Below are 23,734 nucleotides of genomic sequence, written 5' to 3'. Positions count from 1 at the left end.
CTGTCGCAGGCTCGACCCAAAGCCCCACTAAGCCTTCCTAGGTGCTTGAGGGGCACCCCAAATACAGGGAGAGAGGAGGAGGGAGGCTTACCTTGACTCAGAGAAGGCTTGAGACTTCAGACAAACCCTATGTTGGGTGCCATAAATGTTGCAGTCTGAGAGGTTGAGACCCCTCAAAGACTGGAGTACAGGACGGGGACATCTGGAATGAATTCACAGACCCAAGCATTCTTCAAGTCAAGGTGGCAGAGATTTATTGTTATGCTTTTCAGCAGGCAAGGGTTCTTAAGGAACCTTCAAGAAACTGAAGATGGAGCGAGGGTTTATATGGAAAAGGGCATGGGAAAGGAATGCCAGGGACACTGATGAGGTAATCCAAAGGTCTAGGTGTCTTTGGGAGCTATGGAATGGAAAGTGTAGGGAGTATACCAGTTGGGGAAGGAGATGACAGAGGCATGGCTCTTTTGAGTCTGGCAGGAGTAAGAGTCCTTGGGATGCGCAAGGCACCCCTCTCCCTCTGTCTTGATGAGAGAATGCTCTGTAACAAGGGAAAGCCTTCTCACAAGACAGGAGCTTACTAAGGAATTGGGAGGCTTCCAGAGACATGATCTGAGGTCTGGGGCCCCAGCAGCCCAGCACTCTCTCACCCAGATTTGTGTAGCTGCACCAGGGAGAGAGGGATAAGGGTCTTGCTGGGGCCCACGCATGAGTAATTGCTAGACACATTGTCCTTGGGCTGGGGAGTGGTTGTCAGAGACAGTGTTTATGAGACTAGGGAGAAATTGGGGTCCAAGTACAAGCACAAGCTCCAAAAGACAATCACCCAAGCACCCCATCACCCCTATTCACCTTCCCTTCGATCAGTCTCCACCCCACCACCCCTCCTTCATCCCCTTTCCCTCCTACTATCCTGAAGGGTAAAGCAGATTTCTACATCCAACTGAGTGTGTATGTTATTCCTTCTTTGAGCCAATTCTGATAAGGGGAGGGTTCATACCCTTCCTTCTCCCATTTTCCCCTCTACTGCAAAATCTCTTTCTAAAATCTCTTCCTCTTCTATGTCAGATAGTTTACCCCATTCTCCCTCTCCCTTTCCCCTTCTCCCAGTACATTCTTCTTTCTCACTCCCTAATTTTTTTTGATAATCATCTCACCATAGTCAACACACACCCACACCCTTTGTCCATATATACTAATTCTAAATTCCCTAATAAGAAAGTTTTGGGAGTTGCAAGTTATCATTTTCCCATGTAGGAATGTAAACAATTTAACCTTATTAAATCCCTTATGATTTCTCTTTCCTATTTACCTTTTTATGCTTCTTTTGAGCCTTTGTATTTGAAAGTCAAATTTTCTATTCACCTCTGTTCTTTTCATGAGGAATACTTGAAAGTCCTTTATTCATTTCATTAAATGTCCATTTTCCCCTTGAATACTCAGTTTTGCTGGCCAGGTGATTCTTGGTTGTAATCCTACCCCTTTTGCCCTCAGGAATATCCCATTCCAAGCCCTCTGATGCTTTAAGGTAGAGAGTGCTAAATCCACAGTATTTGAATTGGCTGTTTGCAATATTTTTCTCCTTGACCTGGGAACTCTGGAATTTGGTTATAATATTCCCAGGAGTTTTCCTTTGGGGCTCACTTTCAAGACATGATTGGTGGATTCTTTCAATTTCTATTTTACCTCTAGTTCTAGAATATCAGAGCAGTTTTCCATAATAATTTCTTAAAAGATGATGTCTAGGCTCTTTTTTTATCATGGCTTTCAGATAGTCCAACAATTTCTAAATTATCTCTCCTAGGTCTACGACCTGGAAAGGTCAGTTGTTTTTCCAGTGACACATTTCACATTTGTTTCTATTTCCTCTAAAATGTTTTGCTTCTAATTACTGCTTTCCCAATCCATCCCCACTTCTATCAGCCCTCTCCGTTCTCTTATCCCATTCCCCTCCTACTTTCCTGAAAAGTAAGATAGATTTCTATTCATGAGTAAGTGTGCACGTTATTTCTTTTTTGGGCCAATTCTTATGAGAATAAGGTTCATGTGTTATTTCCCACCACCACATCTCTTCCCCTCCAGTGTAAAAGCTTTCACACTTCTTTTATCTGAGATTTGCCACATTCTGCTTCTCCCTTTGTGCTTCTCACAGTGCACACTTTTAATTTTATTTTTTAGATATCACCTGATCATATTCAATTCTCACCTGTGCCCTCTGTCTAACTGCCCTAATAATAAGAAAATCCTTAGGAGTTACAAGTGTCATCTTTCCATGAAGGAATGTAAACAGTTTAACCTTATTTAAAGTTTGACCTTTAACCCTTATGATTTCTCTTTGCTTTTTGCCTTTTTAAGCTTCTCTTAAGTCCTGTAGATTAAAGACTTCTTGAGGACAGGAACTGTTTCACTTTTGTCTGTTTATCCCTGACGTCTAACCCAGTGACTGGCACCTACTAGATGCTTAGCTGACTGGTAGGCTAAAACCCTGGAACAATGACAAAAGCATAGCCAGAACCAGGAGCAGAGAATGAGGAATTCTTTATTCAGGTAGGCATCTCAAAGGCCAGGCTACAAAGTCTCTCCAAATTGATGCAGGCAAAGCTTCACCTTACTTAAATGACAGGTGGCCAAACTCTCTGGGAACCTCTAGGATGAAGATGTTTTCCAGGATCAGGCCTGACTTCTTGATCTTTCTTCTGTGTCCTAGGACGCTCCATGACAGACTAAGGGGGCAGAAAAGAATAAGGAGGGACCCAGTGCCAGTTAGCAGTAACATCCTCACCATGTACCTCTCCCTTTATTCTCTGCCTTTTATTAATCCTTGCTGCCAGCATCTATATTCCAGATCTTCTTCTCTGCTTCCTTAGGTCAATGTCTCCTAAGTGTCTTTGATTCTTTTTCTTTGTCTGAGCTCTTATACAGCCAGAAGATGAATGTTTTCGTGTCTACCTCTCCCTCACCCACCTTGGTAACAATGCCACTTTCCCATTCAGCAGCCTCTTCTGTGCTTGTCTCCTTGGATCCTCTGATGCTGCTGTGGCCAACAGATTCTAGCTCCCTCTTCAGCCTGTGCCAGGAGCCAGAAATGGAAAGCCCAAGTTAGAATGGGTTATACAAGGCAGATGGACAGAGAGAAAGAAGAAAATAGAGTGAAGGAAAGATAAAGAAAGGAGGATAGATAGATAAAAAAGGGAAGGAGAGATGGAGAGACACAGGGAGAGAAACAGTGAGAGATTAATGAGATGTAGATGAAGAAACACACATAATCAACTGATCGCCACCTCTTCTGGGGAATCTTGGGGGTTCACCTTTGGTATTTCTGCTGTAGCTGGTGATAGTGAAGGGAGGCTGCCTTCAGGGATTCTGTGGCTTTCTTGTTTTCTTCCTCAAACAGTTGCCTAAGAAATATTGCTTGGAAATCAGAGCTGCCTCTTCTGAGATGCATTCCTCAAACCCCAAGGCCTAGCCAACCCTCCTTTACTTCCTCCTCCTTCCCCCTGAGCCCCACAGAGGCTCACATAGCTGCAGCAGCCTCCTCACTGAACAGGAAGGCATCCACACTGGTGACAGCTGTGGCTTCAGTCTTGGCCTCAGGCTGGGTCAACCTGTCCAGCTGCTTCTGGATACTGTCAAGCTTCTCCTGAGTTAGCCTCTCTGGTTATAGGAATACAAGTTATGTCAGATGCCCTCTCATCTGGGATTCTCCTGTCCATACCCAATCAATCACCCTTCCTGAGGACTCTGAATAGGTGGACACCCAGTCTTCAGCTCTATTTGGGGCAAATGTTCATCTCCTCCCCATGAGAAAGGCGGGTTATCCTTAGGAGAATCTAGAATACGATCCTAGGAAAGAGGAAGTTCATTTTCTCAAAACAGGCATTATTCACCTTTCCCTCCCCTCTATCATTCCCTGCCCTCCAACATAGGGATTCTCACACTTCATCAGAAGCTGTTCCTTGTTGTTGTTGACATTGCTGATTTCCTGGGATAGTTTGGCTGTCTTCTAATACAAGGAAGAAAAGGAGGCCAGCTGCACGTAAAGACCCCTCCTTCCACAGGAATGCCTGCCCTCACACCACAGTATAGAAGTTCACAACATTTCAGTTACAAAGGACACCAGAGGACTTCTTTCCTAACCCATTCCTAAACACGAATCTCTTTTACATCACCAACAGATAGCCATCTACTTGAAAACTTCCACTGAGATTGAAAATCTAGTTTTCTTGAAACCATCTAAAAACCATGTCGGCTCTCTTCCACCCTAAACACAACTCCTTAAACCAGTGACTCCATATACTCTCCCTAATTACCCTTTCAATTCACCCTCAGCTCAAAACGATGGTGGTTATCTCACTGTCCACTTGTGCATACTAGGTGTGTTCCTTTCTTCAAGTATTCCCCTTCTCCTACATTCCACCTTCCATACTCCCCACCAATAATCATTTATCTTCAAATCCTGACCACAGGTTATCCCCTCACATGGAATTCCCAGACAGTCTTATTCTTCTCCATCATTTCCTCTAGTTGCTGGCCAAACTCCATTCTAAGGAAAAAGAAAGCAAAGGATTGGTCAGGGTCGCTACCAGAAGAAGCTCACCCTCCAAACAATCACTAAGCCCACACCTTTAGAACCGACGAAGCTCTAATCCTCCCTTCTGCAGGAAGTTTTTTCTCGGATTCTTCCAGTATACAAAGATCTCTCCCACTTTTAAATATTTCCTCTGTTAAGCCTCAACTGTCTCATCACTTACAGAGTCACTTAATTCCAGAACGTGAAGACTGACCGTCTACTCTAGGCCTCTCACTTTAAAAATCAAGAAACTAGGGGAAGAGAAGAGAGTCATGATGATGAGCTAGGAATAGAACTCAAAGCTGTCTGAACATCAGTGCTCTCTGGGTCTTAATTTTTTCCCCTATAAAATCAAACCTAACTCTACTTGATGTTTTCTAATATCCCTTCAAGCTCTGACAATCTGATTATCTATGGACTTCTCTTGGTGCAAAGAAATGCAATGCAATGGGAAAAGCCCTGGACAAGTAGTCAGGAGACTCCAAAAACTGCAACTGCATAATTAGGCAATCTTGGGCAAGTCCCATCTTCTCTCTGGAATTCAGTTTTCTTATTTCCAAGTAATATGGTTGGACTAGATGATCTTCAAAGTCCTTTCAAGATTTTTTTCAATTCTATGATTTGGGCCCCTTCCAGCATTGCTTTGTATGTCCCATATTTCTGAGGAGGACACAGTCTTCTGACTCTAGTTTTCTTTGGTTCACACACTCAATTTTGCCTTGAATTCGAGACCATCAAGCACTAGCCTAAAGGCTGGAACAAGGTTTTACCTCTGATTCCTTTTCTTCAGTTTTTATTCCTGGATTTTGGAGTTCAACTCTGTTATTCTCTTTTGGTATCCCTCAAACACTGCCTGCTGTCTGGAGAAAGAAAGGTTGATGGAAGAGGTAACCTCAGAATTTGGTGAATCTGACCCCTCTCAGGCAGTCCTTCAGAATTCCTTTTGTCAGGATGCTCTTAAAGTAGCTGTGTAGTCAGAGGTCAGTGAAGGGGGACATTTCACGTTGCTTGGCAGTTTGTATCCCTTCCTAGCTATCACGCTCTGAATCATGCCTTATACAATAAAAGAGCATTCTATGATCACTGGAATCAAATCTGTCTAATAACATTTATCATTGGGATCAATACCTCTAGGCACTGAGATTCTATGATCCTGTGAGTTGTAAAAAGAAAACTTTCAGGACACTTCACACCCTTGTATTTGTATCCCTAGCACTTAGCACAGTGCCTGGTAAGGCCTAGTAAGTAAGACCTTACTAACTGCTTGTTACCTTGGATCACAAGCAAAACTAATGCACCAATGTCACTCAGGCCAGACAGCTCAGCACTACTTTGATGGGGCTTTTTCTCATAGGATGCTGGATGTGGAAAGAGTTCTGGTGAATTTACAAGCAGGGGAAATGAGAAAAAGAGCCAATTACCTTACCACCTCAGTTTCTTTCTCCTGGCAATGCAGGCGAAGAATCCTCAGAGTTTCTAGAATGAAAGAAGTCAAAAGGTGGCCAAAAGGCCATAGAGGGACTTAAATGGCACATGAACTATCTTCTTAGGAGCCCTGCCTTTTTAGAACTGCCTAACAATGGAGCCAGGTCCCTGATTCCCCCTATTACTAGTGCCTTCTCTCTCCAACTACCCTATAGTTAACTACTTTGCATTTATTTGAATTTGTTCTCTTTATACTTAATCTTAATTTAGCTACATATATACTTATTGTCTTCCCCTCTACAATGTAAGTTCCTTGAAAGCTGGGCTTATTTCATTCATTCTATTTGTATCTGCAACCTAGCACAGTCCCTGGCACATTGTAGGTGCTTAATACAAACCTGTTGATTGGCTGATATCTTGCTTCTTGCTCAAGAATTCTTTCAGTTGTGTCTCCTCCAAGCTCACTGCAAGTGACAGAAATTAGACAGTCAACCTCACCTGTCTGTTCTCCCCACTCTTTGTATGCCTGGCCTGGAGCAAGTTGACTGGGTTGCTAGTCTGGCTGCCAAAATGATTTTGTATAAGCACAGATCTGTCCATGCCATAATGGTGGCATTATGGGATTCAGGATAGACCCCTAAAAGTAAAAGACCATGTCTTTGAAAGCAACCTAGTCCCTGAATTTTCCCATACATTTCAGTAGTCCAGATCACTGGTACCTTCCCCCAAGACATCTGGCCCAGCCCAGCCCACCTTCTTTACTCAATTAACTTATTTGATACTCCTTAATCCCATCTAGACCCCTTCACTGTTACTTCTGTACCACTACTAGGGATTTACCTGTCCTGAATCCCATCCAAATTTTCTGACAGTCTTTTTCTGTACAAAAGTACCAATCTTACTCCCATTAAATTGTGCTGATTCATTTAGAATCTTGCCTGCTTCTATTGGCATCACAATAAACTTGCTACTTTGACTGGAAGGCTTGAGTGGCCAAATTCTATTGAGGCAAACCTGCCCTGTACCTTTGCATTTCAGGGTTCCCAGCACTCTCAAACCATATCAATTCCACTCTGCTCAATCAATCCCAGTGGCTCCCTATGGCTTCTAAGGTTATAGTCCTAGAGAAAAGAACCCCAAAGGTTCCCTATGCAGATAACAAATTGAGCTCCAAAAGCAGAACTTAAGAGTCAATCAAAAATAAATTTCTGTTTAGATTTTAAAGCCTTTCTCAATTTGCTCCCAACCTATCTTCACAATACATTGTGCTCTACAACCCAGTCAAACTGGCCTTCTCTCTGTTTTTCACCCAGGACATGTTATTTCATTTCCCTGTCTTTGCAATGGCCAGGCCTGATGACCAAAATATATGGCCTCTTTATCTCCACCTCTTTCTCTATCTCTCTTTGTTCAAGCACCTCCATCCCTTTAAAGTCCTCCCTGATACCCACAACAGTCTAGCGACCTTCATCAATAACCACCTCACAGATAACCATCATGTATATGTTCATTTTATATTCATTCCATATTTGCTTATATATGTACCTATAATCTTTCCCATTAGAATGTAAACTCTTTTAGAGTAGAAGTTATTTCATTCTTTACATTTCTTTCTTCAGGACTTGGACCATAATGATGTCCACTTAATACATGCTTACTGACTGACTGATTTGACATTGTGGCCCTTTCCTTAGAGATAGGAAAACTAAGCTCTAAGGATGGGCTTTCACACTCGGTGTCATAAGGGAAAGATAAATTGAGGTTACAAGCCTTGGGCAGTCTGTGGCTCTGTTTTTGCTATCTGTGAAACAGTAGGTTAGGGGCAGCTAGGTGGCACAGTAGATGGAGCACCGGCCCTGAAGTCAGGAGGACCTGAGTTCAAATCCAGCCTCAGACCAAACACTTGACACTTACTAGCTGTGTGACCCTGGGCGACAAGTAACTTAACCCCAAATGCCCCCCCCAAAAAAAACCCACACACACAACTTAAAAAAAAAAAGCAGGTTATTTGCTGTTTGTCCTTCTTTCTTGAAGAGGACTACAACATTCCATGACATGCAAACAAATTGGATTTAAGTGAGCAAGTGCTGTGCAAAGTCACCAGCCTCACTTTCTCCTCTGGGTGCATCTGAGTCCAGCGGCCTGATATGTAGATCTGGAGATGACCCTGGACGCAGAGGGGAACGTTGGTCTTTTCAAGCTAAGGTCTTCAACAGGTCTCAGTCTGACTGAGGCAATACCAGTTCAGTGATTAAGGCTTAATATGAAGCAAAGAATGGTCTCTTAAAAAAAAAAATCTGGGAAAGGAAGACTCTCAGGGTTTCTGACCAAACAGAAACAACTGCTGTTACATTCTTCTTAAACCAATCACAGCCCAAACCAAATATCCCAAGGGCATTATTGGCCCATCACTGAGAGCTAGAGTGGTTTACAGGTTAAAGGAGGCGATGAGGTTGGGAGCTAGGCCCCAAAAAGGAAAAACCCTGGACTTTGTGGCCAAATCTCTGGCATTTGCCTAAGGCTATAATGGCATCAACTGGCCTTTCATTGTGGCAATGCCCCCAATCTCCCAATTCTCTTACCCTTCATTTAGCCTAGCCCTCCATTGTCTTACTTCTCTTTGGCCCCCAGTCATTTCCCACCCTTAACCCTGGCTAGGCTCCATCTATTGGCCAAGAGGTCCAGTTCCCAAGCATTCTGTCCACTCCCATCCAGATGTCCTTAGGCCCCTCCTCCACTCACCCAAAGTACTTAGCCACTCCTACATCCTCCCTCACGTCTTTCTATATATAAAGTCCATTTTGTCTCCATTAGCATGCTCAGACTTTTATAATCTAGCCACTGCTCAGATTTTTACAATTGCTCACAAGTGCTCAGATTTCCTTAAGAGTCTGGCCAATATGGCAGATTTTTAATAAACCTTGTCTTTGGCTGAAAGAAGGCTTGGGTCGAATTCTTGCAGCCAAGATCCTTGTGTCATGATTTTGGGGTTCCAGCACCCCTAAACTTCCATGCCTCATCAGTAGTATTTAAGAAAAAAGGAAAAAAGTTTCAGAGATAGAAATTAAAATTTCCTTTGGGCAGAGCACCCTCAAGTAAGGCTGTGATACATTATGTGGATAGAGGGAAAGAAAGAAAGAAGCAAAAAAGAGAAAGAGAAGGAAAGGAAGGAGAGAGGAAGGAAGGAGGGGTAAAAAAGAAAGGAAGGAAAGGAGGAAGAAGGAAGTGATGAGGCAGTGCTTGAGGCAGATGAAGCAAGCAGGGCTTGAGATAGGAGATAGGATGCAGGATGTGACCAGCCAGAAAAAATGACTGAAAAGCCTCCATTGCAGACTTATCTGTGTGCTTTCACAAAGCACCCTCAATTTCAGAACAACTCTTCCCCTCCCCATTCCTGTTCCCTCTGCTTATCATCTCCAGACTACCTGATGTCCCAGGCATTTTGGAGCCATTCTCTTGTCCTCTTCCTCTTATTCTATAAAATTGTATTTAAACCATACCTTTGACCTGGCTGGCCACCTCTGAGAAGCAGAAGCTGCTCTACTCAGGGAGCAGAGCTTGTGACCTATGCTCCGCCTCCCATGTGGAGTAGAATTCATTGGGGCTCTGCCTCATGGGGAGCAGGCAAGCTTGGGTGCATCACCCCAATAAATGCCTTTCTTTAACTTAGAGACTGTCCCAAGTGAATTCTTTCAGGACAGTAGGACCACATGTCTATTCCTTATCATTTCAGGTACCACCCCAACATTCTTGGGGTCCGCCCTGAACTTATTACCAATGGCTACAGAGAAGGTCTAAGTGAATTCTTTTACATGTGAACCAGCTCTCCCAACTCTAACTTCAACAGAAGGAACAAAGGAAAGATAGAAGGAGGAAGAAAGGAAAGGAAGAAAAGAAAGAAGAAAGAAAAGAAAAGAAAGAAGGAAGGGAACAAAGAGGGAAAGAATGGTGTGTAGGTTATATAGACAACCTCTAGATAGATACTTGTTTTTTTTCTTTACTTCTTTTTTTCTCTCAGTCTTCATAAGGCAGGTGCTACGCACAAAGGGAATGTAGATTTTAATCTCTGAAACATTTTTTTTCTTCTTAAAGACCAGCCTTAACCCCATATCATCTGGTGAATCAGCCAACAATAGGTCCCAGGCCAAGCCCTGCTTGGTTAATGTTTTGGCCTTCACTGGTTTAGAATGAATGTATATACCAATTGTTTCTGTTTTGGCCAGAAACGCTGAAGGTCTTTCCTTCCCAGAGTGATTTTTTTAAAATTAATAAATGATTAATATATTTGTTTAGAGTAGGTAAAGAGGCCACTCCCTGCCTCATTTCTAATTAGGCCTTTATCATTGAATGGGCAAAAGACAAATAACAATAGATAATCTCCAAAGTGTTTGTCAAATTTGGCTCCTGTGAATGCAAGTATGGAAAGCAGACCTGGTACAACCACATTAGATGACTTTGTGATGGTAGGCTTTGGGGACAAAAGGGTTGTTTGAAGCTGTGGCACTTACTTTCATCTAGTTCTTTCTGCAAGGATTGCGTGTGGGCCTGGGTTTCACAGAGTTCCTTATTTGCAATTGTCTTAGCTGTCAAGACAAAGACAAAAGGAGATATTTACTAATGGGTTCTTCCATATTGCTCCTCTTCCCACTTATTTCATAGAGCAGGAGATATTTACTAATGGGTTCTTCCATATTGCTCCTCTTCCCACTTATTTCATAGAGCAGGAATTTGAAAACTGAAAAACAGGATGAGATTTACTCAAAGTTGTACATAGAAATCAAATTTAGTATACAGGTCAGTGGATAGTTCCTGAGGTTTTACTTTGATACTCTCTGCATTTTCTTTGGGGTTCAGTTGTACTACCATGTCTTTTTAAATCTTTCTTTCACCAACCCAGCCTGCTCAGATTTTCCCCTATTTTGAAGTGGGACTCAGGGAAATGAGTTTCATGTAGGCAGAAGGAATACAGAGGCTACTGAGGTAACTGTTTCCATGTGGTTTGAGGGACTTTTAAAAGCCTTGGTTCACCTTGCTGCAATTCATTAATTCTGCTGATCACGTCTTCAGTCCTAGGGTCTAGGTTTCCTTCTGTTGGCAGGTAAGAGAATTTAGTGTTAGTTAATATGAGCAATCATTTAGAACAAGAATTCAGGAAGTGATCAAGCATTCAAAAATCTTTGACATTTAGGAGCACCTTTCTACAATTTGGTAAATCGTTTCTGAATCACTGTGGCCTAAAAGTTCTGTCAGCCAACAAACACACTGTTGAGTCCTTCTCAAATCAGTTCTGAATGGGATGTGGTGAGAACCCCTCATAAAATTTAAACCCAAAATACAGGCCTTCTGCCCAACCATGTGAACAAATGGTTGTTCATGGGATAAGCGCAAAGGACACAGGATGATCACAGGGGACTGGGGTGGGGGTGGGGAAAGAGTTTCGCAGGGGTCTGCAGAATGGGAACATTTCAAGATAGCCACATCTGATTGTTTGTCACTGTCTCCAGGAAGATTTATCACGGTGGATTGTCCCTTCAAGGCTTGTGACTATGGGCTGAGAGGAAGGGGGTGGGGAGGAGCACTGCGGTGGAGAAATACAAAAACCTGCCGTATCTGTGTTCGGCGCCGGGGTCTGTCATGGAAATGGTTTCGGTGGGAGCCGCCCTTTCTCGGGAGATCGTAGTGAAAATTCGTTTCTGCCTTCTACCTTGAGGAGCCTCTGAGTTTAACTTGGAAAATAAGGGTAGCTGTCCCACACAGCTTGTATAATGCTCCAGCGTGAGGCTCAACTTCAAAAGTCTGTCCAGGTTGGTAGAGGTTTCGCTGGTAAAGCCGCTGAGAGACAGGGTTCTTTTCCACACCAAGATCGATCAATCGTTGATTAAACTGTGACATCTACCAAGCACTGTGCCAGGTAGCAGGGATATAAAGAAAAAGCAATAGTCCTCTGCCCTCGAGAAGCTTACATTGTATTAGGCAGATGACATATGTAAATACAAGGTCACTTTCTTCAGGCTGGCGGCCCTCTGTACTATCAGGAGGAAGCAGGCTTGAGTTCAATTGGTTTAAAAAAACTGATGAAACACAGCATTTAAGTAGAAGGGGCGTGGCTGAGCAAAGGAAAGGCACTGGGAATGTTCTGAGGGGTCTGGAGAAATAAAGGAGAACAGAGAGGTGACGCACCCTTTCTTAAACAACTGCCTCCACCTTCTCCAACGCTAGAGGAAGACTCCATGGCTACCGCCTCTTCTCCACCCCCTTCCCAGCCGACCGCAATGTTCCAAGAATGCGCATGCACATGCGCAGAAGATTGTCCACCCACCTTCTATCTGTTCATCTCATTGCATGCTTCTGCCTCCCCTCCATGATTCTATCATATCCACTCAGATATTCCCCTAACACTTATTTTTCATTCTCTCGTTAAGGAAGATTTCTATATGATTTAACATTTTCTGGTTCTTTGATTACACACGGAATGGAATAAAAAAAGTATAGTAAAAAAAGCTCATGGCACTTCTTGACATATTCATCCTCTTTCTAAACTTTTACTTGGGAAATTTTGTACTTCTAATTTATAATTTTGTCCATTCTAAACAATATCCTATCAACAATAATAAAAACCAAAGAACTCATCTCCCTTTAGAATGCCACAGTTTTCACCTTAAGACTTTACTTTGGCAGATTGAAAAACACCACATTTAAACACCAAGAAGTCCAAGAATTACGAGATACTTACTGAGACAGAAAACAAACAAACAAACAAACAAGCTTTTAAAAGATCCAAAAAAGAAAAAATAACCTACCAGTAATTTCAGAAACAACAAAATGACGTTTGTACAAATTTTACAACACTGGACAGAGCTGTCGGTTTGCCATATGGTCTAATCGGTTAGGATTCCTGGTTTTCACCCAGGCGGCCCGGCTTCCATTCCCGTTAGGTAATTTTTTTTCTTTTTCTCTGGAACAAGCACGAGGTTATTTGTTTATTTTCTTAAGTCTTTGCTGTGCCTCGTTTGCTTTATCTTCCTCTGCGTTTCACTTTACACATTTAAAAACGTTTATCAAAAGAGACAGATTTGCTCACAACATTACAATGAAAAAATCGTTCACAAAACAAAAACCTTCGGACCAGAAATGAACAATGTCCCTCTCATACTCACACAAAAATCCTCTAATCCTAAAACAATTGTTTTTGCTTCCCATTTCTTTTTAATTTCCTTTCCTTATGCTCCATACTTTACTCTCGTTTTTTTTCTAACACAGCGCCAAAAAACTCTCCCCTAAATCTTTGAAATTCCACTTAAAGTAAAAAGAACACCTGAAACAGATCCTTTCTTTATTACTACACTAAAATATTACAAACTTGACTAATAAGAAATATTTCTAATCTTTAAGCATTTGCTTTACGGAAATAATTGAATTAACTTAATAAAAATATTGACCACAACTTAAATTAGCACAATTACTTATATATGCAAATACCTAAAACAAATGTATCTATCAGGGTATATAATAAAAAATAAAGCTGCAAAAAACTGTAAAACAGCTTGTTAAGAAAATTTATTTCCACTATAATCTTACATCCTTATGATAAAAATTCAAAATATATAATAAGCGCATCACAAAAATAAAATGAAACATAGCATTATCTCTCACAATTATACATAAGGAGAAAAATAACTAACAGGAAGGCTAAAAGACACCACAAAATGCAACATTTTAAAATTACACAACATCGATAAAATTTAGCCAATCCAGTAACATTTTATTAAGCACTATTTTGTCCTAGACCACGGTGGGAGAAACGAGGGCTGGGGTACAAGGTAGGAACGGGCCTTGTACATGCCCTTGCACTGAACCCAAAGTTCACAAAAGCAGAACTCCACATGTGGCCTCCAGGCTCTCCACCCCTAACCTAGGAGTTGTGCTAAATGATAACAATAAAAAAAACCATCCCTGGCCTGAAGGCACTCACAGTTTAATGTGGAAAGCAACATGGAACTCCCTCTTTCTCCCTCTCTCTCTCTCTCTGTCTCTCTCTCTCTCTCTCTCTCTGTCTTTGTCTCTGTCTCTCTCTGTCTCTCTGTCTCTCTCTCTCTCTCTCTCTCTCTCTCTCTCTCTGTATATATATATATATATATATATATATATGTGTGTGTGTGTGTGTGTGTGTGTGTGTATACATATATATATATATATATACATATGCACATCTCTGATCCTAACCCTAACCCTAAATGCCTCCAACTTTCTCTGTGTATGTATATATGTATGTATGCATGTAATGTGTATGTGTATATAGGTGTGTGTGTATACACACATCTGTATATACACAGATATATGTGTGTATGTGTATGTACCTATGTGTATATATATATATATTATATATATATATATATATATAGATAGATAGATATATATAGATATATATATAGATATAGATATATCAAACTTTAACAAAATAAATAATTGACAGAGGTAAAGTCCGGGAGTTAAAAAGTTTCCTGTAGTGAAAGTTGGAATGGTAGTTGGAACTTAAAAACTGCTGAAGGTCAACAGAAAGTGAAGAAAAAGGAAACTATTCCAGACATGAGATGCAGTCAGAAAGAATGTGCAGAGCCTAGACGTGGTCTTGTTCAGGATACAGAAAGGAGGCCAGTATCACTAATTGAACAGTTGGGGAATGCGGTGTAATAAAACTTGATACGAAAAAAATTGGCTACATCATGAAAGCTTTTGAATACCTAATAGAGTATTTGGTTTAATCCTGGAGGCAATGGGGAACCATCAAAATTTATTGAATAGGAGGGTGACCTAATAGGAGGGGGGCACTTTAAGGAAAGTCATTTTAGTGGCTGAATGGAGGACAGATAAGAATGAAGAAAGACTTGAAAAAGGCAGACCCACCAGTTGCTATTGAAATAATCAAGGCAAGAGATAATAAGTGTCTTCACTAAGATGGGGGCAGTGCCAGAGGAGAAAAAGAGTCACATTTGGGAAATGTTGCAAGGATACAATTAATAGGCGTTGGCAGAAGTTGAATATTGGTGATTTTGCAATCAAATAAATGATGTGGTAATAGCACATGGAAAAGTTAATTTTGAATATCAAAAGTAATATAATTAAATTCAAAATATGAATAATCAAGCAACAATTATTTTAATATCTAGACTGGGTAACTCATGTTTGTTTTTATGGTAGGAAATTATGGTCATGATAATGCATTTCTATATCCAATAATTGTTGCCCATGGACCTGCTTTCAAAAAGAATGTTACAAAAGAAGACAAACTCTTGTTGTTTGGTCATTTTAGAATCGTCATGATCCCGTCTGGGGTTTTCTTGCCAGAAGTACTAGAGTGCTTTGCCAATTTCTTCTCAAGCTCATTTTACAGATGAAGAACTGAGGCAAACAGGGCCAAGGGACTGGCTCAGGGTCACACAGTGAGTGTCTGGAGTTACATATAAACTGTAAAAGACTGAAGGACCAGCACTCTTATGTACTGCAAGGGCCACTTGGCTGCCACATATATTTTCTGATGTGTTGATATCTGGAATTCTGGAATGTTGCTATCATTCCAGTGCCACACAATAGATCTTTAAGAAATGCTCATGATCTAATTGCTGCAACAATCTAAGAAACAATTTCATATGATACTAAACTTCCAAAAGCCCTCCTTTATAAAGGAGTCTTAGTAACACTTGATTTTTAGCTGGTAACGATCTGGTAATAAGTAAAAGAGACATCTTCTGACCCAAGCATTATCCAATCAAATTGTGAAATTTGATCTTCTGGTGGCTTTTCTCAGATGTTGACTCTTTCCCTGGCATAACTACACTACTGTTCCTTTTCTTGGTGGTGGTTAGATGATCTAATAAAACACTAATATTCTAAATCCCAGTCAACTACTAGTGCTTTTGAGGTATCAGTGTTGTCACCAAGATTTTGGGAAATAATGCTTCCTCCAGGCTTTTTGAGCTCTAACGAGTCACTGTTGCAATGGAAGAAAAGACACAAAGAGAAGCAAACCCATCTCAGTAGTGGTTTTATGAAAGCATACTTGACCCTCTAGACCACTCAGGCTTCAAAGCTGCAAAAAAGAAGCAAGCCTTTTTATTTCTGAAGTGCAACCTTATACCTGCCAGCAGCCGGCGTGAATGTACGACAGAGTGGTGAAAGAAACAAGGGGAAGGGGAACTGGAGAAAGAAAAGTTAGGCTAGGCGAGTCTAAGACTGATGCTCATAAGACTGGTTTATTTTCAGAGGTTACAAGATTATAGAGAAAACAGCTTTGTACCATGAGAAATGATCTACAAGTGATAATTGATAACATAAACAATCTAAGCAGCTAAAGGTCCTCATTTTCTCATGAGAAAATCGTTTCAATGCCAAATTTCATATCTATTGTTTTCCTGACCAGTTCTTAGTATTGTCTCCCTGAGTCGGTCACCTAGTGTCAAGGTTGGGCATGGGTAAGAACTTAGAATCAACAAACCATAACAAAGGGAGCTAGGGCAAGAGCCATGGGAGCGTTTATCCCGAGGCAAGCCTCTATACATACTGACCCTTAAAGTCTATAAGGACTTAGAGATTTTCCATAAGGACTTGGCCCTTTACATCTCCCCCCTTTTTATTTGTTAATTTGAGTTCATGCAATTGACTCATAATTGGTCTAATGGTAGCATTTATGAATCTTAAAAAATAATGGGAAACAAAAACAAAAACAAATTAGGCCAATGCCATAGGGGAGCATATGCAAAAGCAAGGATACACCTGAAAAGGGTGAAAGTTGGTGTAATGTAGACAAGAGAATATTTGCTTTTTTATTGGTGTCAATCCCAAGACAGGGACTATTTTCAATGTTGGAAGTAATATCAAGAAGGGTATTAATATTGAGGATAATATTAGAATCATGCCAGGCTCCCAATAGGCGAGCACTTATCTTAACCCATGAGATACTAGGATCTGAAGCATTATAGGGTAGTGGAGTAACACAAATATATGAATATCTGTAATCACATTGCAAAAACAAGGTTGTTTTCAAGGTTTCTAACTCATCTCCTAAATACAATGCTGACTGCTCTAATAAATTGACTTTATACAATATACCTCTATCAATAGCTTCCTGTGCTTTAAGTGCTAAACACATTTTTTCTAAGTGATTTACAGATTATGCAGTTTAAATCTCAGGTTGTAGCGCAATAAATCAAACAGTAGTAGATACAATAAGAGAAGCAACAATGATTAAATCAGTGATAAGGAGACCAATAAATTGTTTTGATTGACTTAAGGAGGAAGTAATAATTTGGAGAACATGTTCTCCAGAGTTCTGGAACTATTCATGTGAGATGTTAGTAGGGAAAATAGCAAATGATTGTTCTACCAAAAATACAATATAGTCATTATTATCAATACATTGTTTGAGAGTACAATTGACACAAGTAACATTCTATTCAAAAGTAGTATTAAACTGAGTAAGATTTACATATCCATTAGATAAACTGGTATTAAAAAATGATGTAACAAGAAAAAGACAGGGTTCAGTCTTGTTGCTAACTTCTGGAAAACATGTAAGTGTCCTGGATGCTAGAGATCTGAGGGTAATTATAACATTGGCTCTGTCCTGGAGGAAGGGGTATTCTTGGCCTCCGAATATATGAGTGTTATTAGTATATATAGTTCCCAATTTGTCCATATATGTGAGGGGTCACAACCAGGGTGGAAAAGGAAAATAAGTCCAGTGCTGAGCACTCTGTACATTACACACTTGAGCAGAAAGTAAAGCTACTGTTGCTAAAAATACAAGTTCAGGAGTCTTCCATCACTCAATGAGAGGGAGCTTTCACTTGACCCCATGTGGGAAGGCGACTCCTCACTGTAGATCGGCTCCTTCTGCCCTTTCCCCGAATCCTCATACTCTGCATTTGGGCTGTGAGATGTGATACACGCCCGGACATTTTTCTCTGGTATCCAGACAGGTATATCAAAGTTTTCTGAAAAAATACAAGCATGCCCACCTCCCCTCGTTAGTAATGGATCCGGGCCTCTGGGTATTTATATTTCTCAAGGTGTTTTTTTGGCTGGAGTGTACCCATCTTTGTTAATATTTAAAAAAATAATAGCCAATTGTTGATGAGGGGTAATAGCCCAGATACCCCCTTTTTCGTTTAAGAAGAGTTTTAATATCTTTGGTTTTAGTTGTATAGAATGCTTCTGATCAGAGAAATGTTATAAAAAAGCATAAAAGGAAGAAAATGCTTTGCTAACATAAGCAGGAGAATTATCTGTTTTAATTTGTTTAGGTACACCCATAACCGCAAAGCCTTGTAAAATGTGACTGATTATATGTTTAGTTGTTCCACTTGTTTGTAAAGTGGCAAAAGTGAAAGAAGAAAAAATATCAACTATAACATGACTATAAGAAAGCTTTTTAAAAGAAGGCATACGAGTTATATTCACTTGCTAAATATGTTTGGGGAAAAAAGCCTCTGGGATTAATGACAAAAGAAAAAGGGTTAATAAAAGTGATACATTTGAAACAGCCTTTTTAAAAAATATATTTTTTATACTATGTTTCTAATACTTCAGGAGATTATTTATTCAAAAATAGTCACAAATTGTTATCCTCTCTACAGTTAAGGTTGCAGATTGGTAGAATATAGTTAAAAAAAGGCTCAATAAAAGCTTAATAAGAAGTTGGGTATTAGCATTTTGGTGAAACTGGGAATGAGAATTAGTAGCTTGTTGTATGGTAGGGGTTAAAAGTGTTGGATAGAATTATAGTTGAGAATTAATAATGGCATTACTTTCAGTAAGAGGTTTAGAAAAAAATTTTGAAAAAGGAGAATCAGAGTGAAAAGTTCTGCCTCCTGGGCAAAGGAAAAGGAAGTTTGAATTACCTTGTGATGATATTGAAAAATGTAATAACCAGCTTTTTCACTACTTAAGCTGTCAGTAAAAGCAGTGAGCACCTGGGGACAGGGGCTGTGGAAGGAAGAAGCACTCTCCTCCAAACTCCAAAGGGAAGAGTCTGCCAAAGGTTAATTTTATTTGGAAACTATATTGACTCTGTGCATTGGGTGCTGAAGGAATGGGGTTAGATCTAACGATTTTTGGAAATACCCATGAATAATTACTAAAAAAAAAAAAAAAGAAAGGTTAATATCTTGAGAGATGGTAAGTGATTATCAATACGGCCAGAAAAAATGGTAACAGCAGTTTGTGAATTCTCTGAAGAGGAAACAAGAGTGTCTATTTGTTTTTTATTATAAGGTTGATGAATAACAGGAAGCAAATTTCCTGTAAGTTGAAGATATCTTTTATGAAGTTTTATTATTAGATAAGCTACCATTGTAGGATAAGGTGTCATAGAACTGGGGAATTGATGAGGGAGGTGAATCCATTCTAAGACTTCAGAAGATTGAAATAAAACTCCTGTAAGGGAGACTGGAGTACTAAGAATAGCACCTTGTACCTCTTCATTTAAAGAAATACGGGTGAATTGAGCTTCAGAAATTTTCTGTTCCACTAATTAAAGCTCCTTTTTTGCCTCAGGAGTTAATGTCCTAGGGGAATTTAGATTAGGATCTCCTCTAAGTGTAAAAAAGAGATTAGCCAATTATTCTGTAATAATTTGGAGTGCTGGTCCAAGCCAATTAAGAGTTTTTGAAGATCATTAAGTATTTTTAAAGAATTAAGACCTAAGTGTACTTTTTGTGGCTTCACCGTTGTTTAGGTGACAATATGACCTAGGTAGGAAAATGGAGATCTTTCTTGAACTTTTTCTGGGGCTATAATAAGCCCATATTCCTGTAAAGCTAATTGAAGCTGAGGTAATAAATGTGTGAGTTCATTTTTAGTGCAACCGCTACAAAGTATGTCATCCATATAGTGTATTATTTTTGCGTCAGGAATTTTTTTTCCGAATTAGTTGTATAGCTTTATTAACAAAATTTTGATACATTGTAGGGCTGTTTTTCATGCCTTGAGGAAGGACTTTCTATTGAAACCTGATTGCAGGTTGTTCTACATTAAGGCAAAGCAACATTTGTCAGCTTCTTGCAATGGAATAGTAAAAAAGCAATCTTTTAAATCAATAACTATCAAAGGCCAGGAAACAGGAATCGTAGTGGGTGAGGGGAGACCGGAGTGAAGGGGACCCATAGTCACCATAGTGTCATTAATAGCTGGGAGGTCATGAAGCATCCTCCATTTCCCTGACTTCTTTTTAATAACAAAAACAGGTGAATTCCAAGGACTTGTAGAGGGTTCTACATGTCCTTCTAAAAGTTGTTGTTTGACTTAATTGTTTTAATGCAAAAAAGCTTCTTTTTCTTCAAAAGCCGCTGTTCTACCCAAACAAGTTTATCAGATTTCCATTGTATTTTGTCAGCTTTATGGATAGAAGAAGCAGAAACAGCGGCCTCCATTATAATTTTTTTTGGGGGGGGGACAGAAAAAATAACAGCTCCCATTTGATGTAAAATATTTTGCCCCCACAAATTAAGGGGAATTAATAACTGGGTTTTAGCTATCTTTTATTCTACTAGTTTAAATTAATCTTTTCTTTGAGGTGTAAATATTCTTAGTGAGGTATCTGAGGGTGGTAAAAAGACTAAATAATTGATTAGTGGTGATCTTCGAGGCAGGCTAAAGCTAATTAATATCTTTAAGAGGGTTTTGAAAATTATTAAGAGTTTTTAAGGAATCTTGTCTAATTGGTAATATTTTGGGGGTCTAATTGTAGACTGTGAAATCATATGTCTAAAGTAAGCAAAGGGTGATTTCTTTTGTACCTTTTCAGGGGCAATTATAAATCTATGAGATTGAAGGGCTTGTGAAAGCTCAGGCATTAATAAGGAGAGTTCGCTAGTAATAGAACAACTGCTAAGTATATCATCCATATAATGAATTATTTTTGTCTGAGAATATCTCTGCCTAACAGGTTTGATAGTAACATGAGCAAAATTTTGGCACGTGGTGGGAAACATTCCTTCTTAAAGGAACACAATAGGGAAATTTCAAATACTGATTTAATGGAGACAACTATACACAAATTAAAACTCAAAACAAAATTACTTATACTCCTAAGAGTCTTTTACCTCAAACAACGAGTTTCACTATTCGCAGCTTAAAGCCAGATACAGTTAATTTTATTCTCATGGAGTTGTAGTAAGTAATAAAGATTTAGTAGGACTCACATATATAAGAGATTTCACTTAACATCCTTTTTTCTCAAAATTAAACTTGTTCTGGTATAAAAGCCAATTATTAGAAATCATTTCTATCTATTGTACATAAAGTTGCAACTTCTCAGTAAGCCAAATTAAATGTTTAGGAACTCTAGAATGCAAATAAGTTCTTCTCTCAGGACAGAATGACCTTGCCCACACAGATAGTTTCTAGGAGCTTTGGCAAGTTTACAAAGTAAAAGAAATTGCCTTTTGCCCCTCCTTTTCACTCATAAGTAATTAAAAATTCTAGCTTTTAACATTAAAAGAGTAACTTGAAATAACTTAATTAACAATCTGGTAATTTTCATAAGTGATAGTCAAATTGTTTTAACTATAAGATGTTCTTTAATTGCAGGTAAAGATGGAAATACCTGACTTTCTAACGGACAGTTACAAAACATTATAAGACAAGATTGGCAGGGCTTGATAAAATAATTTATCTGGTTTTACACAATTTTCCCACCATCTTTCAGTTTCTTTTAGTTCCCATTTTAATAACATCCAAATTATGAAAAACTGCTTGGCAGAACAATACAAAAGGTTACCAATTGGAAAAAATACTAGATTTTTAAAACTTGAAACAAAAATATTACCAATTAGAATGAACTAAATTATCTTTTGGTTGTGTTTCAATACGTAAAAACTTTTCTTTTTGATCTTAGGGTAAAAATTCGCCCTCCTATCCTCTTTTCTCTTCCTCTGTCCCCCACCCAGCCCCGGCCAAGTTGGGCACTACAATTCAGCCAAAGCTGAATGCGGAAGAGGGGAAGAGAAAATTTTCCGAGAATTTATCTTTCTTATCTCTCACTTCACATCCAAAAACTTGGCCAGAGCTTAGCATGTAAAGTGAGAGAGAAAAAAATTTTCCAACAATTCTTTAAAAGTTCCCAAATCTTTTACTCTCAAACTCTCTGTTCCCACTGTTCATGCAAACAGATTATGCTTTTCTTTCTACCCATACTTTTCTCATCCCTGCATGCTTAAACTTTCTTTGCCTTTTACCAATCATATAACCTAAATAATAAAATATTTTTCTCTCCTTCTCTCTCCCATCCACCCGCTCCTCAGAGGCAGCTGGTATTAGGGAGGGAGAAGAGGAGAAAGAAAACAGCATTCCCCTGGAATGCTATTCTTGCTACTTAATTGCAAAGGTTATCAGATTACATGCGAGTACACATCAATCATACCACACAGATGAACACAGAACAAATACAGAAAAAAATATGACAGGGAAAATCCAAAAGCTCAGAGGGGTTTACTAGAAATTCTTTGCACAGATCAAATAATATTCATTTTGATTTTGATTTTTTCTTTTCATGGTTTTCCAGATGTTATGAAAAACAAGCAAAATTTTCCTTAAGATCATGGAGAATGAATTTTCTCCAGGGAGAACCAAATGAGAGGAAAGAAAGCTTGAAGGTGTTGCTCTCTATTTTTAAACTGAATCTGACTCATTTTAAAGGAGAGCAGAGAAATCCCTGAATAAGCCTAGTGTTGTGTTTCTTTCAACGGGACTAAATCCCCTTACCTCTTCCCATAGTTGTAGTGGAGCTCTGAGTCAGTAAGGTGCTGCTGTGTTTCTCTTAACCTCTTCTACTCCCCGGGGGTCTAAAACTTTCCCATCCAAGGATCGGGAGTCCCTATTTGGGCACCAACTGCCAGCAGCCGGCACGAATGTACGACAGAGTGGTGAAAGAAAAAAGGGGAAGGGGAACTGGAGAAAGAAAAGTCAGGCTAGGTGAGTCTGAGACTGATGCTTGTAAGACTGGTTTATTTTCAGAGGTTACAAGATTACATAGAAAACAGTTTTGTACCATGAGAAATGATCTACAAGCGCTAATTGATAACATAAACAATCTAAGCAGCTAAAGATCCTCATTTTCTCAGGAGAAAATAGCTTCAATGCCAAATTTCATATCTACTGTTTTCCTGCCCAGTTCTTAGTATTGTGTACTTGAGTCAGCCACCTAGTCTCAAGGTTGGGCATGAATGAGAACTTACAATCAACAAACCATAACAAACGGAGCTAGGGCAAGAGCCATGGGAGCGTTTATCCTGAGGCAAGCCTCTATGTGTACTGATCCCTAAAGCCTATAAGGACTTAGAGATTTTCCATAACGACTCGGGCTCCCACATATACCCATCAAATTGACTAAGTTGAGAGAAAAAAAATGACAAATGCTGGAGGGGAAATGGAAAATGAGTATGTGAAGGAACTGTTGGTGAAACTCTGAATCCTAAAAGCTATTAAACTGTGCATATCCTTTTACCCACTGATATTGTTACCAATTCTATACCCCGAGGGGGAAAAAAAGAAAAAAGAAAAGGACCCAAATGTACAGAAATACTTATAGTAACTTTTTTTGTGATACCAAGAACTGGAAACTGAGACAGTTGAATATTTGAGAGATGAATGGCTGACCTGCCCAGGGGTTTCGGAAGCTTAATTACATCAATCAAGTACTTGCGACTTGTGATGGAGGCACTATATTGTGTTGTGGAGAGAATAGTA

At 39.5% G+C, this 23,734-nt stretch overlaps 1 pseudogene; it reads right to left on the bottom strand.

Moving 5' to 3' along the window:
- Positions 1-2,609: 2,609 nt before the first annotated feature.
- On the bottom strand, positions 2,610-22,760 carry LOC110203789 (synaptonemal complex central element protein 1-like; annotated as a pseudogene).
- Positions 22,761-23,734: the final 974 nt, after the last annotated feature.

The sequence above is a fragment of the Phascolarctos cinereus genome, unplaced genomic scaffold (genome assembly GCF_003287225.1).
Source record: "Phascolarctos cinereus isolate Bilbo 61053 unplaced genomic scaffold, phaCin_HiC Scaffold_8;HRSCAF=390, whole genome shotgun sequence".
Classification (NCBI taxonomy): domain Eukaryota; kingdom Metazoa; phylum Chordata; class Mammalia; order Diprotodontia; family Phascolarctidae; genus Phascolarctos; species Phascolarctos cinereus.
This window is presented reverse-complemented; position numbering and strand designations above follow the sequence as displayed.